The sequence below is a fragment of the Lepus europaeus genome, chromosome 16 (assembly GCF_033115175.1).
Source record: "Lepus europaeus isolate LE1 chromosome 16, mLepTim1.pri, whole genome shotgun sequence".
In the NCBI taxonomy this organism is placed as follows: Eukaryota; Metazoa; Chordata; class Mammalia; order Lagomorpha; family Leporidae; genus Lepus; species Lepus europaeus.
Genome location: NC_084842.1, coordinates 75547791 through 75560720, shown reverse-complemented (window position 1 = coordinate 75560720; position 12930 = coordinate 75547791). Strand labels below are relative to the sequence as shown.

The window sequence follows — 12930 nt, the reverse complement described above, 5'->3', positions numbered from 1 at the left end:
AGGATCTGGGTGCCTATGTCTCAACGGTCAATATCCTTCTTTTCAGAAACATCTAATGGAATTCTGCTTGCCATAATCATGTCTACTCCTCAGAGCTGGAACTCAGCAGAGACAAGAACTCCAAGGTCCAATATAAAGCCATGTCCTTCCTCTACTTCATCTCTTCTCTGACTACACATTCCAGATTCAGAGAGGTAAGACTAAGGTAAACAGTCACTTCTACCAGGACTCACAATCAATTTATCCTTGGACTAGTTGGAAATGTTGTCATTTTTGCCTAAGTCACTTTTTTGGCTCTAATAATGCTACCTTTTGCTAACATCCACACCTACCTATTGCCTGGCCTCACTGAGGGCATTGAAGGACCAGAGCTGTTTTGTAGTAGGGAAAGATGGTCAGGTGAACTGTTCTTGGCATGTCCTAATTACTGCTCTCAAGGAGTTCACAAAATACCAATAATGGTGATGAAGCCCCATACTTGGCATGGCTTTATTTGTCAAAAAAAAAAATAGCAAGGGATGAAAAAAAACATTCATTTCTTAGCTTTCGCATTCTGATAACTTATTTGAAAACAATGGCAGAGAAAAATCTTCAGAATAGTGATGGATATATAAGAATAGAAAGGAACATGAAAATATGAGAAGGTCAAAAACAAACTTGGAGCTGAAAAGGATAAAACTGATGAGGACTTAAGTAGCGTGTGCACCTAAAATATGCGATATGAAGTTGGCTAGAGGCAATTGGGAAAATGCAGCTAGACATTAGCAAATTGACCTCAGCCTGAACTTTGTGGGGAGAATTTTAAAAGCTCAAAATGGGCTCTTTCAACTTTGCCATTTATTTGTACAAATTGGTTGATTTCACTCAATGAGTCTGAGATAGATAGGATGAAAGAAAATGCTGTTCTTTAAGATTGCTGTTGACCCAATGACTTAAATTATGTGTATTACTGTGCTTACCAATGCAGAAATAAATGCATGCGACAGACCAAATGTAAATAGACAATATCAAATAGGCTCTGCGTTCTTAAAGATGCCTTGTGTAAGCTCTTTCTGGATCATTTATAGTACCATTTCAGCCTAAAATATTGCTCTTTCCTTTTCTACTTGTTAAGATGTGTATGTCTCTCATGATCCAGTTCAAATGTTTGTGCCACATTTCTGAAACCTCTGCAGATTGCTCCACTGTACAGAACTGTTGTCTTCCTGGTCAGAGCTTCCACATCCCTCCCTCTTATATCACACGTACATAGCTGCATTAAAGTTGTGGGAAACTGAGTTAAAATATGAGTTTATTTTAATGCAAAATTTTGAAATCCATGCATGAGTATAATACATTAGTAGGATCTGTTCATGTTTATCTTCTCATGTGAGTTCCCTTGAAGATACAATCAATGTCTTACATACCTGCGTATTTTCTGGACCCAACTCATAGTCACACAGTTAATCTATGAATGAATGAACAACTGATAGTGGTATTCATGTTTCTATTCATCTGAAGCCCCCTGAATCTCAGCTGCCTTTTAGCGAGATACCTTGCCAAATGAGATTTTTGGGTTGTTGGTGGACCTTAAATGTCTGCCTTAGAGTCACTGTGTTTTCTACTCATTTCAAGAAACGTAACACAGGCAAAAATAGAGGAAATTTTAATCACATTTTGTGAGCAGTCTTTTGATCATCGCGTAACCTTGTCTAGACCTAGTGACCTTTCTACTGGAAAGAAACAAAACAGCCCATTAACCTCTCAGCCTTTGTACCATGCGACAGTCTGAACCAGAAAACCAACATTTTTTTCCCCGCTGTGGCAGACTAGCAGAAGCCAAGTGTGAGACAAAGGGCTCTGGGGCCAGCAGGTCAGCATAATTGAATTTAGTGTGTGATAGGATGATCATCGCATGCAGTATTCAAAAAGAACCACATTTGAAGTGGCTGCCTTCAGGCTCTCGTTTTCCCAACTGACTGATACCTTACTTCTTAATGACTCCTACCTGCTAAGGGCTGTTTCTATTTCTAGAGCTTGATGGGCTCTGAAAACTTGCCTCAAATCCTCCCCAATCACCAGCATATAAGTTCACAAAGCAACACTACCGAACCCAATCAACTCTGACTCCTGGAGCAAAACTGTGGGGGGCACAGCTTGATTCTACACAGGGCTGTGAAGTCAATCATCATTTAAGAACATGTGTTTGGGGTGATTCTTATACTGTGCCTAATATTTAGTGGCTTCCTGTTAAATGCCAGATCTGCTATATGTCTTTCTGAAATAATTCTTATCTCAAAATAACTACACAATGAGATATAATTGTCCATTTTTCATGTACATGGAAATCAAGCCTCATAGAAACAAAGAAATGCAAGGGCAGATGTTTGTGAAGAAAAGACAAGGACACAATTTATAACCGAATGTTTGATTCCACAGCCTATCTCCTTTCCACTTTGCTGCACTCTTTCAATGCCAACAGAAATGATAGAAATAACAAGCCTTCTCCTTTTTCTGCATTGTAAAACTTCCCAGGAAAATTGACCATACTCACTGGGTCCATTTCCTACCTCCTGGTCTCTCTTTAATCTACCGCAGTCCGAGTTTTTGTCCTGCTATGGACTGAACTGTGTTCCCACAAATGCATATGTTGAAGACCTAATGCCCAATGTGAGTGTATTTGGAGCAAGGCTTTTAAGGAAGTAATTAATGTCAACTGAGACCATGAGGGTGAGGCTATAAGGCCCCTCTTGTGTGAACAGTCAGATGGGTTAATAGGTAGTCAGTGTGGTCTCAATGGAATTTGGGGTGTAGAATATTTGCTTCCCCCCAAAAAGGTTATCTTTAGCAAGAACAAACAGGCCACCTTCCTTCCTTTTCAATCTCCAAATTTACCATGAGAATGGCAAGAGAGTGGTGATCACAGTTTATTGAAAAAATAAGTTTCCTATTCCACCCTTCTGTATGGTTTTTGTTTTATCATGAGCAAGCCAGATAGTATAAAGACTTGTAAATCAGTTCTTTTGATGGGTTTCGTCCCCACCTGGTAACTGAATACCAATCTTCGAAATTGTACTTAAAAACCCCAGTGCCAGTGCCATGGGCCTGAGAAGCCCCACTCCTTGCTGCTCTGGCTGGAGGTCTTTGACTCTAATAAATCTTTTTAAATCTTTCTGCTGTCTGTTTGGAAATTCTTCTTCCATGTGAGACAAAGAACTGAGGTAATAATAAATTCTCCACCACCATTTTCCCATAACACAAGGATAGAAGTTGACAGAAGAATAGCTGTGTGAAGACACAGCAAGAATTCGGTGCCCTTCTGGTACTGTGATCTTGGACTTGGAGACTTCAAAAAATGTTAGAAAAGTGCTTGCTGCCTCACACAACCCATCTGGTACATTTTATGGAAACCATCACAAACTAACACATCCACCTCTATTCACATGACTCCCAACACTAATAAATGATCTTGCCGTTTACAGTCTGCTTAGTTTCAGTTAATATTCACAATAGTCTTCAACAGAGGGACTGTCATTCCCATTTCATAGATGAGAAAAATGAAGATTAAGTTGCAGTAACCTCACTTTGCCCAAGTAACCCAAGGACAAAGGGCTACTTAGGGATAAGGCAAACGGGTGTTTTCTGTACCCTAATATTCAGGTTTCTAACCTCTATGATGAGAAAATTCTCCACTCTGGAGAAATTCTGCTCTGACTACATATTATCTTACTCCAATATTGACAAAAAACATGTGTGAAACCTATTTTGCTTTTATTTTACAAGCAGCAAACTGAGCCTCAAAGAACATAAACCACAAGATGGAGCCGAGATTGGATTCCTGCCTTTTTGACATCACAGATCATGTGCTTAGTCAGCTACTTTAAGAGACGGTGACTTTGTCAGCTTTTTGTTATGTTGACTACAGTAGCTGAGACAAAGGACTTAAGATGGAAGATTGACTTTTGGCCTATAAGTTGAGGATTCACCGTCCAAGACAGGGTGGTCCGCTTGGCTCAGGCATCTGGTGAGGCTGGAAGATGATCAAAGGATACTGTTGTAGCAAGCAAGGAAGCAGAGGCATAGGGGCACTCTTCCTCCATTCTCTCTGTATTCTCTCCCTACGAAGCCATCGTGGTTCAATCAGAGATCCTCTAGCACCTTCACCCAATCCAGTCACTTCCACAATGCCCCACCAGCACACACCATAGAGCAGGGGCTTGGGCCCATTAATTCATGAAGCTTCAGGGTTTAAGAGCCTGCGTGAATTCGAGGAGCCCAGTTCTGTTCAAGCCATAATTTTGTTATACTATTTGTTATAGGTAGGGGATAAAGCATTTTAAACCAAAAGCCCACTGGGCACTGAGCTCTAAGTACTCTGACTTTCCTGCAGGGCAATGTGCTTAGGTAGCTTGAGGATATCTCTAGGATGGCAGAAAATGCTGTGCCTATTGGAGATAGAATAAGGTCCAGAAGTGACTGGATCTCCAAGCTGAGAAGTACACAAAATTGCTTGTTTTTCTGCATCTTACTGCTGAGAAATTTAGGTTCAGGTAGGCAGAGTAGTTTGTCTGGAACAAAAAGCAGAACGGGGTGGTACTGTGGTCTCCTGAATTGTCTCCAGGGTGGAACCACTCAGATAACACGCCAAGGAGCTCAGCTAATGATGCATTTGCATTCCCAGTTGAGTTGAACACAAACAGTATTCTAATTCATGTCTCTTCTAACAGATTTGATTAATCAGACAACAAATTCCCCAAACCAGATACCCTTGAGCTTCCTGTCTTTTTTTGTTCTTTGTCCCTTAGATTTAAGTCTCTCAGAGCCAAGGTTGTTCTACCTCTGAGTCAACGGTCCCCTCAGGCCATGACACAATTGGGCTAGAAATTGGAGTTCAAATCACCAGAGAACAGAATGAGTTTTAAAAATAGGCATCTTTCTCCTCCTTTTACAACTTATCTTAAAATACAGTAGAGGTTTATTACAGCACAACTCATAATCATGCAAATTTGACTCTAAGGACAAACTATCTCTAGAACATAACTCCATGACTTGTTTCAAAATAAGTGTGTGAGTGTGAGTCCTGCCTTTGGAAAACACATGCTTGTGAATTGTGAAAAACAATGTCCCTTTCTTGAGGACATTGGTTCCACACTCAGGCCATGCACACATGGGTGAACACTTGCTGGCGATGTTGCTCCCTCCTTCTTTTAACCAGGTCTTGCCAGGCTATGAACAGACCAGTCAGGCAGCATTGAGACTGGCTCACTACAAGTGCTCAGTAAAAAAAAAATGAGAACTGTGGGCAGATATTTAGCCTAGCGGCAAAGATACCCTGGTCCCACATTAGAGTACCTGGATTTGATTCCTGGCTCCTATCGCTGACTCTAGCTTCCTGATAATGAAGACTGTAAAGCAGTAGTGATGATTCAAGTGACTGGCTTCCTGCCACCCACGTGGGAGACCTGGATTAAGTTCCTAGCTGCTACTCCCCTAGCCATTATGGGCAAGTGGGGAGTGAACTGGTGGATGGGAGTGCTCGCTCACTCTGTCTCAAAAAATATTTTAATGTGAAATAAATGGATTTCACTTGAAGGATAATGTATACTTATAGGATATCCCATTTCTAAATATATTACCCTTTTCAAACATATTGATTTTTCATTATAGTAAGATAATAAATGTTATAACTTCAAAATTCTATTTGAGCTGTAATTGATTTGTCTAGCCAAAGTCTCAGCCTGCTTGACTTATATTGCTTTATCTCATTTATAAAAATGTCCTCTGAGCCTTTACTCCTAACATTTGCCTTTAACTGGTCTAATAGTGACTTTATCAGTATGACAATAACATTGTCATGAGACCAACTACTTTCTAACAATATGTGACATAGCACTAAATACTCAGAAATGTGGTCTAGAGTCAGATATTGGAGGAGAATGCATAGGTTATGCTCAAAGTCTCAGATTTACATTAAATAAAACTGGAATATTCTTGACCTCAGCATTGGAACTACCCCTCAGAACCTCTTGAATAAGACGATGATCTTGTTTCTTTAATGTTCAATTCCTATGTGTCAGTACAAAGATAAAGCCACCTGAAGGAAGATATCCACAGAATTTTTCATGGCTTGTAATTTCTTGCCTCCTATTCTTTTTCAAAAATTTACATGTATGTGGACATGAAGCCCATAAAGTCAGCATTCTGATCCTTCATTTCCTTCCTCCCCAAGATCAAAGAATTGAGATGACAGTTTCAAAGATTAAGGCATTTGCTCGAGCCCACACCCCTGTACAGCTGATGAGTTGAGGGGTCAGCATCTACCACCAGCCTGTTTTTCCTCTTCCAGTTCTATGATTTGACCTCCCAGTTGGAGACTTCAAATCTGAGCCAGGCCCTGGAAGCAACTCTTTAAACTTTGCCAACTTTAAATACTTTGTGTCAAGATGCTGAAAACTTGGGAGCCCCCATGACTCTTCCTGTCTTCACAACCATTCATCCATCCACCCACCAGGAGCTATTTTCAGGTGTACATGGAAAGTGTATGAGCAATTAATTCCAAGTTGATCATGTGCAGCCCACATGCACACGTAGAAAGCAACCAATCCAACCTGAAACACCATAGGGTCCTAGTATTTCCCAGATCATCCTGAGCGACTGGAATTTCCAAAACATTGCTTATTACGAAATGTGTTTATTTGATCCTGGTCCTGAATGTATTTTAGGACAAAAAAAAAAAATCCAAAAACCCAACCCTTAATGATTAGCACTTTACCCTATTTAATATTCATATATCACCTTGAAAATGAAAAGTACTTTGAAATGCCCAATTATTTTTGAACATTTTATGTGAGAGGTACTTGTTGGCAATGGCATTGCAATTTCCATTCCAGGAGAACTTGAATTGCTTTGCAATTTCATGACTGAATTCAATCACTTATAAAGTATTACAGCCCAGAGGCGAATGGCTGCAGCTATTTCTCGCAGCACTTCTGAATGGATTGTTTCTACCTTATGTATAAATAAAAATAACTCTTCAACAAGCTTAGACTTTAGAAAAGAATTGCCTAATTGCAGTGATTATCAGGATTTGCCATATTATCATAATAGCAAGTCATAAATGGCCCCTTAAAATAAGAGTCATTTCTTGTGGGGGGTACTATCTTAATTGATTTTTGGTAAATGGGAGAAATAAAAATTATATTGTCAGTCACACATATATATGGAATATCTACAAATAGTGATGCTGGGGGTTGTAGTAGGAAGAAAAGAGGGAATTTGTTTGAACTTACAGATAAATAAAGACCCAAAGGGTTTGATGGTAGAGTCAGAATATAAGAAATCTGAGAGGGATTATGGTCAATGAGAAAAATGTTTAAAAAGTAATGAAATGTGGAGAGGAATGAGGAAAGATAACCTAGATTAAAAATGCCCTAACAAGGGAATTCCTCTTGGGTTCTAATTTTTCCTTTTTGTTCTAAAAAACCTAATGATGAGATCAAATCATCTTTTTAGCATTTGCTATGTGTATGCACTTTAAAATATTAACTCATAAAATTCTTATAAGCATACTATGATTCTATATGCCTGCTTTACCGATGAAGACACTGGTTTAGAGAGATTCAGTAACTCGCCCATGGTCACACAATAGCATCAACAAGTCGTAGGACTGGAGAGTCCAACTCCAGGGCTCATCGACTTAACTGTGCTGCTGTACTTCCTCCTGCAGATAGAAGGAAGATTCTGAACCTACCTAGGAATCACATATGCAAACAGGAGTCAGAAAACTGATAGCCAAGTGCCCTAACCAGAAAATTATGTAGGAATTCAAAGTGGCTGTGAAACTAACCCATTTCCTCTGTAATTTCAGGTTTAGACATAGTGCACGAGCTTCATTGGATGTAAATCAAAACCACTGGGCACATCTGTGACAGAATTAGGCCTCGACCCTGGTCTCCTTGACTCCTAGGGCAGAATCTTGTCAAATGCCTGTCACGAGGTCCTTGACCAACAAAAGTGGCACCCTCCTTCCAATACCCACAGTTTAATAAGCATGTGACTCCATATCAGAAGCAGGTGTTAGAAGGAATATAAACTAGAGGGAGTTGTGAGCCACAGCAGTGATACTTTTGATTGTTGGGTCTTTGTAAGGTATAAAACTATTTTAACTTTTATTATAACTGACCATTACAATTATCCTGTGCACAAATACCATCACCTTGCTTTCATAGATCAGGAATTCAGTGCTAAAAGGATCGATGCAACTTATAAAAGACAAAAATAGGAATTAAATTTTTAAAAGCTTTTTTTAAGCTTATTTGAAAGGCAGGGATAAATAGAGGTGAGAGGAGGAAAAAAGGAAGGGAGGAGGAAGAGAGGGAGAGGGGGAAAAAAGAGATCCCCAAATGACCAGAGCAGATAGGTCTGAAGCATACTGAAGCCAGGGGCTAGGAACTTTATCCAGTTCTCCCACATGGATGGCATGATCTGTGTTTCCTCCCAGGGTATGCATGACTAGGGAGCTGGAGTCAGGAGCAGAGCCTGGAATCCAACCCAAACACTGTCTAGTATGAGATAAGGGTGTCCCAAGTACTGTCTTAATTGCTGCAGCAAATGCCTGCCCCAAACAGAGAGCTCCAGAGTCAGAACTTAAATCCCAACCCTCTGACCCTGAAGTCTAGATGCGACAGCTGGTAGTTTGAGAACAAAAAAGAGAACATAAAGGAGTGAATGCTTATTAGAGGAAATAATAATAAAATGGTCAATGATCAGTTTTTGGTCTTTAGTCTTTGCAAGAAGGTTTTGTTTACTTAATTTCAGAAGGTAACAGCAAAGTGGTACTTTAAAGATTTTTAATTAAAATGTATATTTAAAAATCTCATTGTAAAGGAACAGAGAGTATGGATAATGTATTCCCGCAACCTTTGAGGCCCAATCCATAAGTTGTTAGTCTGCTGCTTTAGAAAGCAGGCAGAATGGTTGGGCATTTGACACAACAACTAAACTGAGCATCCCAAATTGGAGTGCATGGTTCTTGTTCCAGCTGCTCTGCTTCTGATCCAGCTTCCTGCTATTGTATATCCTGTTAGGCATCAGGATGGTTTGAGAACGTGGATCCCTTCCACCCACATGGGGCACCATGATGGAGTTCTGTGCTGATGGCTTTCATTTGGCTCAGTTATGGCTATTTTGAGAATTTTTTTTTTTTGACAGGCAGAGTGGACAGTGAGAGAGAGAGAGACAGAGAGAAAGGTCTTCCTTTTGCCATTGGTTCACCCTCCAATGGCCGCTGTGGTAGCGCGCTGCGGCAGGGGCACCGCGCTGTTCCGATGGCAGGAGCCAGGCACTTATCCTGGTCTCCCATGGGGTGCAGGGCCCAAGCACTTGGGCCATCCTCCACTGCACTCCCTGGCCACAGCAGAGAGCTGGCCTGGAAGAGGGGCAACTGGGACAGGATCGGTGCCCCGACTGGGACTAGAACCCGGTGTGCCGGCGCTGCAAGGTGGAGGATTAGCCTAGTGAGCCGCGGCGCCGGCTTATTTTGAGAATTTGAGGGTGAATGAGTGGATGGAATATCTCTCTACCTTTCAAATAAAATGAAAATAAATATTAAAAATAGGCAATAAATAGAATCTATTATCTAGGGAGTTTGGGCAAGGGTACTAATACATTATTGGTGATATATTAGCTCTATTTTTTATTTTTTATTTTTATTTTTTTGACAGGCAGAGTGGACAGTGAGAGAGAGAGAGACAGAGAGAAAAGTCTTCCTTTGCCGTTGGTTCACCCTCCAATGGCCACCATGGCCGGCGCGCTGCGGCCGGGGCACAGCGCTGATCCGAAGCCAGGAGCCAGGTGTTTCTCCTGGTCTCCCATGTGGTGCAGGGCCCAAGCACATGGACCATCCTCCACTGCCTTCCCGGGCCATAGCAGAGAGCTGGCCTGGAAGAGGGGCAACCGGGACAGAATCCAGCACCCCGACCAGGACTAGAACCCGGTGTGCCGGCGCCACTAGGCGGAGGATTAGCCTGTTGAGCCACGGTGCCGGCGATATATTAGCTCTAAATACCCCCTATCATCAGAGATGATAATAATATTCTGTCACAAAATATTTATTCACCTTTGCTGTATTTCCAACATAATATTAGGAAACTTGAGCAGTGATCTGGTTCTATGTTCCCTTTCGGCAGTAAGCCAATTTCTTGGGTCAAAGCAAATTAGTAAAATAGTGCCTGGCACAAACTGTTTAAAATATTCATCATCTTAGTTTCATTTAATTAAAAAGTCTCTAGAGATGACTATTTTATCCATTCTGTTTTTTAATATATGTTTATTTTCATCTACTTGGGGGGTGGGGGAGAGAAATATCTTCCATCTGTGGGTCCACTTCTCAAATGCCTGCATTGATCAGGAACAAGCCAGGCTGAAGCCAGAAGCCTGGAACTCCATCCATGTCCCATGTGAGTGGTAGGGATTAAGCATTAGATCTATTTTTTAAAAATTCTGATGGATAAATTGAGGCATAGAGAAGTTGTAGAACTTCTCCAAAGAACACATCACAAGGGTAATTTCTGTCAGTTGCAAAAACCCTTGCACTAAAGTTTGCAATAAGCTGCTTCCTCTTGCCAGGGCTCTGCGGCGATGAATTACTGTGTGAGATCCGCTAGAAAGCACAACTCTCTTGGGTCATCTTAAACTTCTCCAGTTTGGTATTGATAAGAGAATAAAGACTTTCTTTTGGAATGAAATTCGAGGCAATAACTGAGCTTTATAGCCTTTCATTTCCTTCCACACACCTTCTTATCTAATATCCTGGACAGTTTGATATTCTCTGAGAAAAGCCAGCATTGTGACTTTTATGCTTTGGCTTATACTGTCACTTCCATATGGACTTGCCTTTCTTCCTCCTCAAACTTCACTTTCCCTGTTTTATTTATCATCCCAATGGACGCAAATCCTCGCAGAGGAAAAGCCTCCTCAACTTCCATGCCATATGTATATTTGTGTATTGTCAGCTCTTACTGGTTTGAATATCTATCAATTCCTCTGTGACAGGAACACTTGGGGGCGAGCTACACTGTTAATCCTGTTAGCACCAGCACCTAGTATATTCTGGAAATTGGAGACAGTGTGTTCATTAAGTATTTATTGAGTGTTTTTTATGAGCCAGGGACTGTTTTAAGGTGCAGTGGACATGGCGGCGATTAATAAAAGCAAACACCCTTTCCACACACACCTTAAGCTCTAGAAGAGTCACTAATTGGACATCTAGGTTGAGATATCAAATGGGAAGATACATGGATCTGGAGTTCATGGACACAGTCTAAGGTTGAACTACGTAAATGCCACAGTCATTGCATTTAAAAGATATTTAAGAATTTGAAACATAATATCGTTAAGAGTATCCATGTTGACAGAATGGAATGAAGGAATAAACAAAGACATTAGAAGGGGCTCTGTGTGACAGGAACTCCAGAGCAGGCAAAGCCCCGGATAGGATTTAACCAGAAATTACCCAGTTTCTATGAGTTACTTTCCACAGTGGGTGTGCTTTTCTGGGATGTCTCCAATTTTCCCACCATGATGATGTTATGAAGAAGAAAATAACCAAGCTGTAGAACTATATTTAACAGGCATTGAGTGCTGACATGATTTTCACAATGTTCCTCACAATGTAAGATATTCACCTATGAAAAAGTAGTGTGTTTCTCTGAGTTATTATTTCCTCAGAGTACGGTGGCAGTTTGAAGTAGCCATGACACTCAAATAACAGCACCTAAATGTATCTTGAAGTGACAAAGATGTGACAGTGACAGCAAAATCCACAGGGTTAGCAAGTGAAAAAAGAGTTGGAAGCAGAAGTGGGCATTTGGCCTAGTGGGTAAGATCCTGGCTGAAGTGCCTACATCTATCTTATAGTGCCTGGATCTGATACCCACCTCCAGCTCTTGATTCCAGCTTCTTGCTTAATGCAGACTCTGGGGAGCAGCAGTGTAGGCTCAAGTAACTGGGTTCCTGCCCCGCATATGGGAGACATAGATTGGCTTCCAGACACCCAGCTTCAGCCCAACCCAATCCCAACTACCGCAGGCATTTGGGGAGAGAAGCAGCAGATGAGAATTTTATCAGCATGTCTATTTTTCAACCTAATAAAATGTATTAGCGAACAGTTGGAATGTTATCTCAGACAACCCAGGAAGAATGCCATAAAGCAACAAAGAGTGGGAATTTACTCTGTAGGATCAGCCTCATCAGAGTGTAAAATCCTGGTGGGCTGGGTCCACGACAATTGTAGCAGCCTTGGCACCCCGAATAACACCTGCTAGGTAGTAGGTATTGATACAGATTTGTTAAATGACTGGCACCGTGTTTCAGTTCTGCTGGTTAATAACTATGTCAATTTGATACAAGTCATGTAAACGTTTTTTTTTTTTTGACAGGCAGAGTGGACAGTGAGAGAGAGACAGAGAGAAAGTTCTTCCTTTGCCGTTGGTTCACCCTCCAATGGCTGCCGCACCGCGCTGATCCGAAGCCAGGGGCCAGGTGCTTCTCCTGGTCTCCCATGTGGGTGCAGGGCCCAAGGACTTGGGCCATCCTCCACTGCACTCCCGGGCCACAGCAGAGAGCTGGCCTGGAAGAGGGGCAACCGGGACAGAATCCGGTGCCCCGACCGGGACTAGAACCTGGTGTGCCGGCGCCACAGGCGGAGGATTAGCCTAGTGAACCGTGGCGCCGGCCTTAAGTCATACAAACCTTAAACACTCATTCTCCTCATCTATAACATGGCAATAATGATTAGCATGGGAGCAATCATCAAGATTAAAGAGGATAATACATTAAAGGATCTTTGCACAGTTCATGATGCATTCTAGGAATCCACATACATGTTCTTTGCTATTATATGAAGATTTGCCACTGATCCTTCTACGATCTGTTCACCTAAAGCATTAATTT

At 41.4% G+C, this 12930-nt stretch overlaps 1 protein-coding gene across 2 annotated transcripts in view; it reads right to left on the bottom strand.

The window, feature by feature from the left end:
• KCNIP4 (potassium voltage-gated channel interacting protein 4) overlaps positions 1-12930 on the bottom strand; it is a 262017-nt gene that overhangs the window by 133781 nt on the left and 115306 nt on the right. The window lies entirely within an intron of this gene.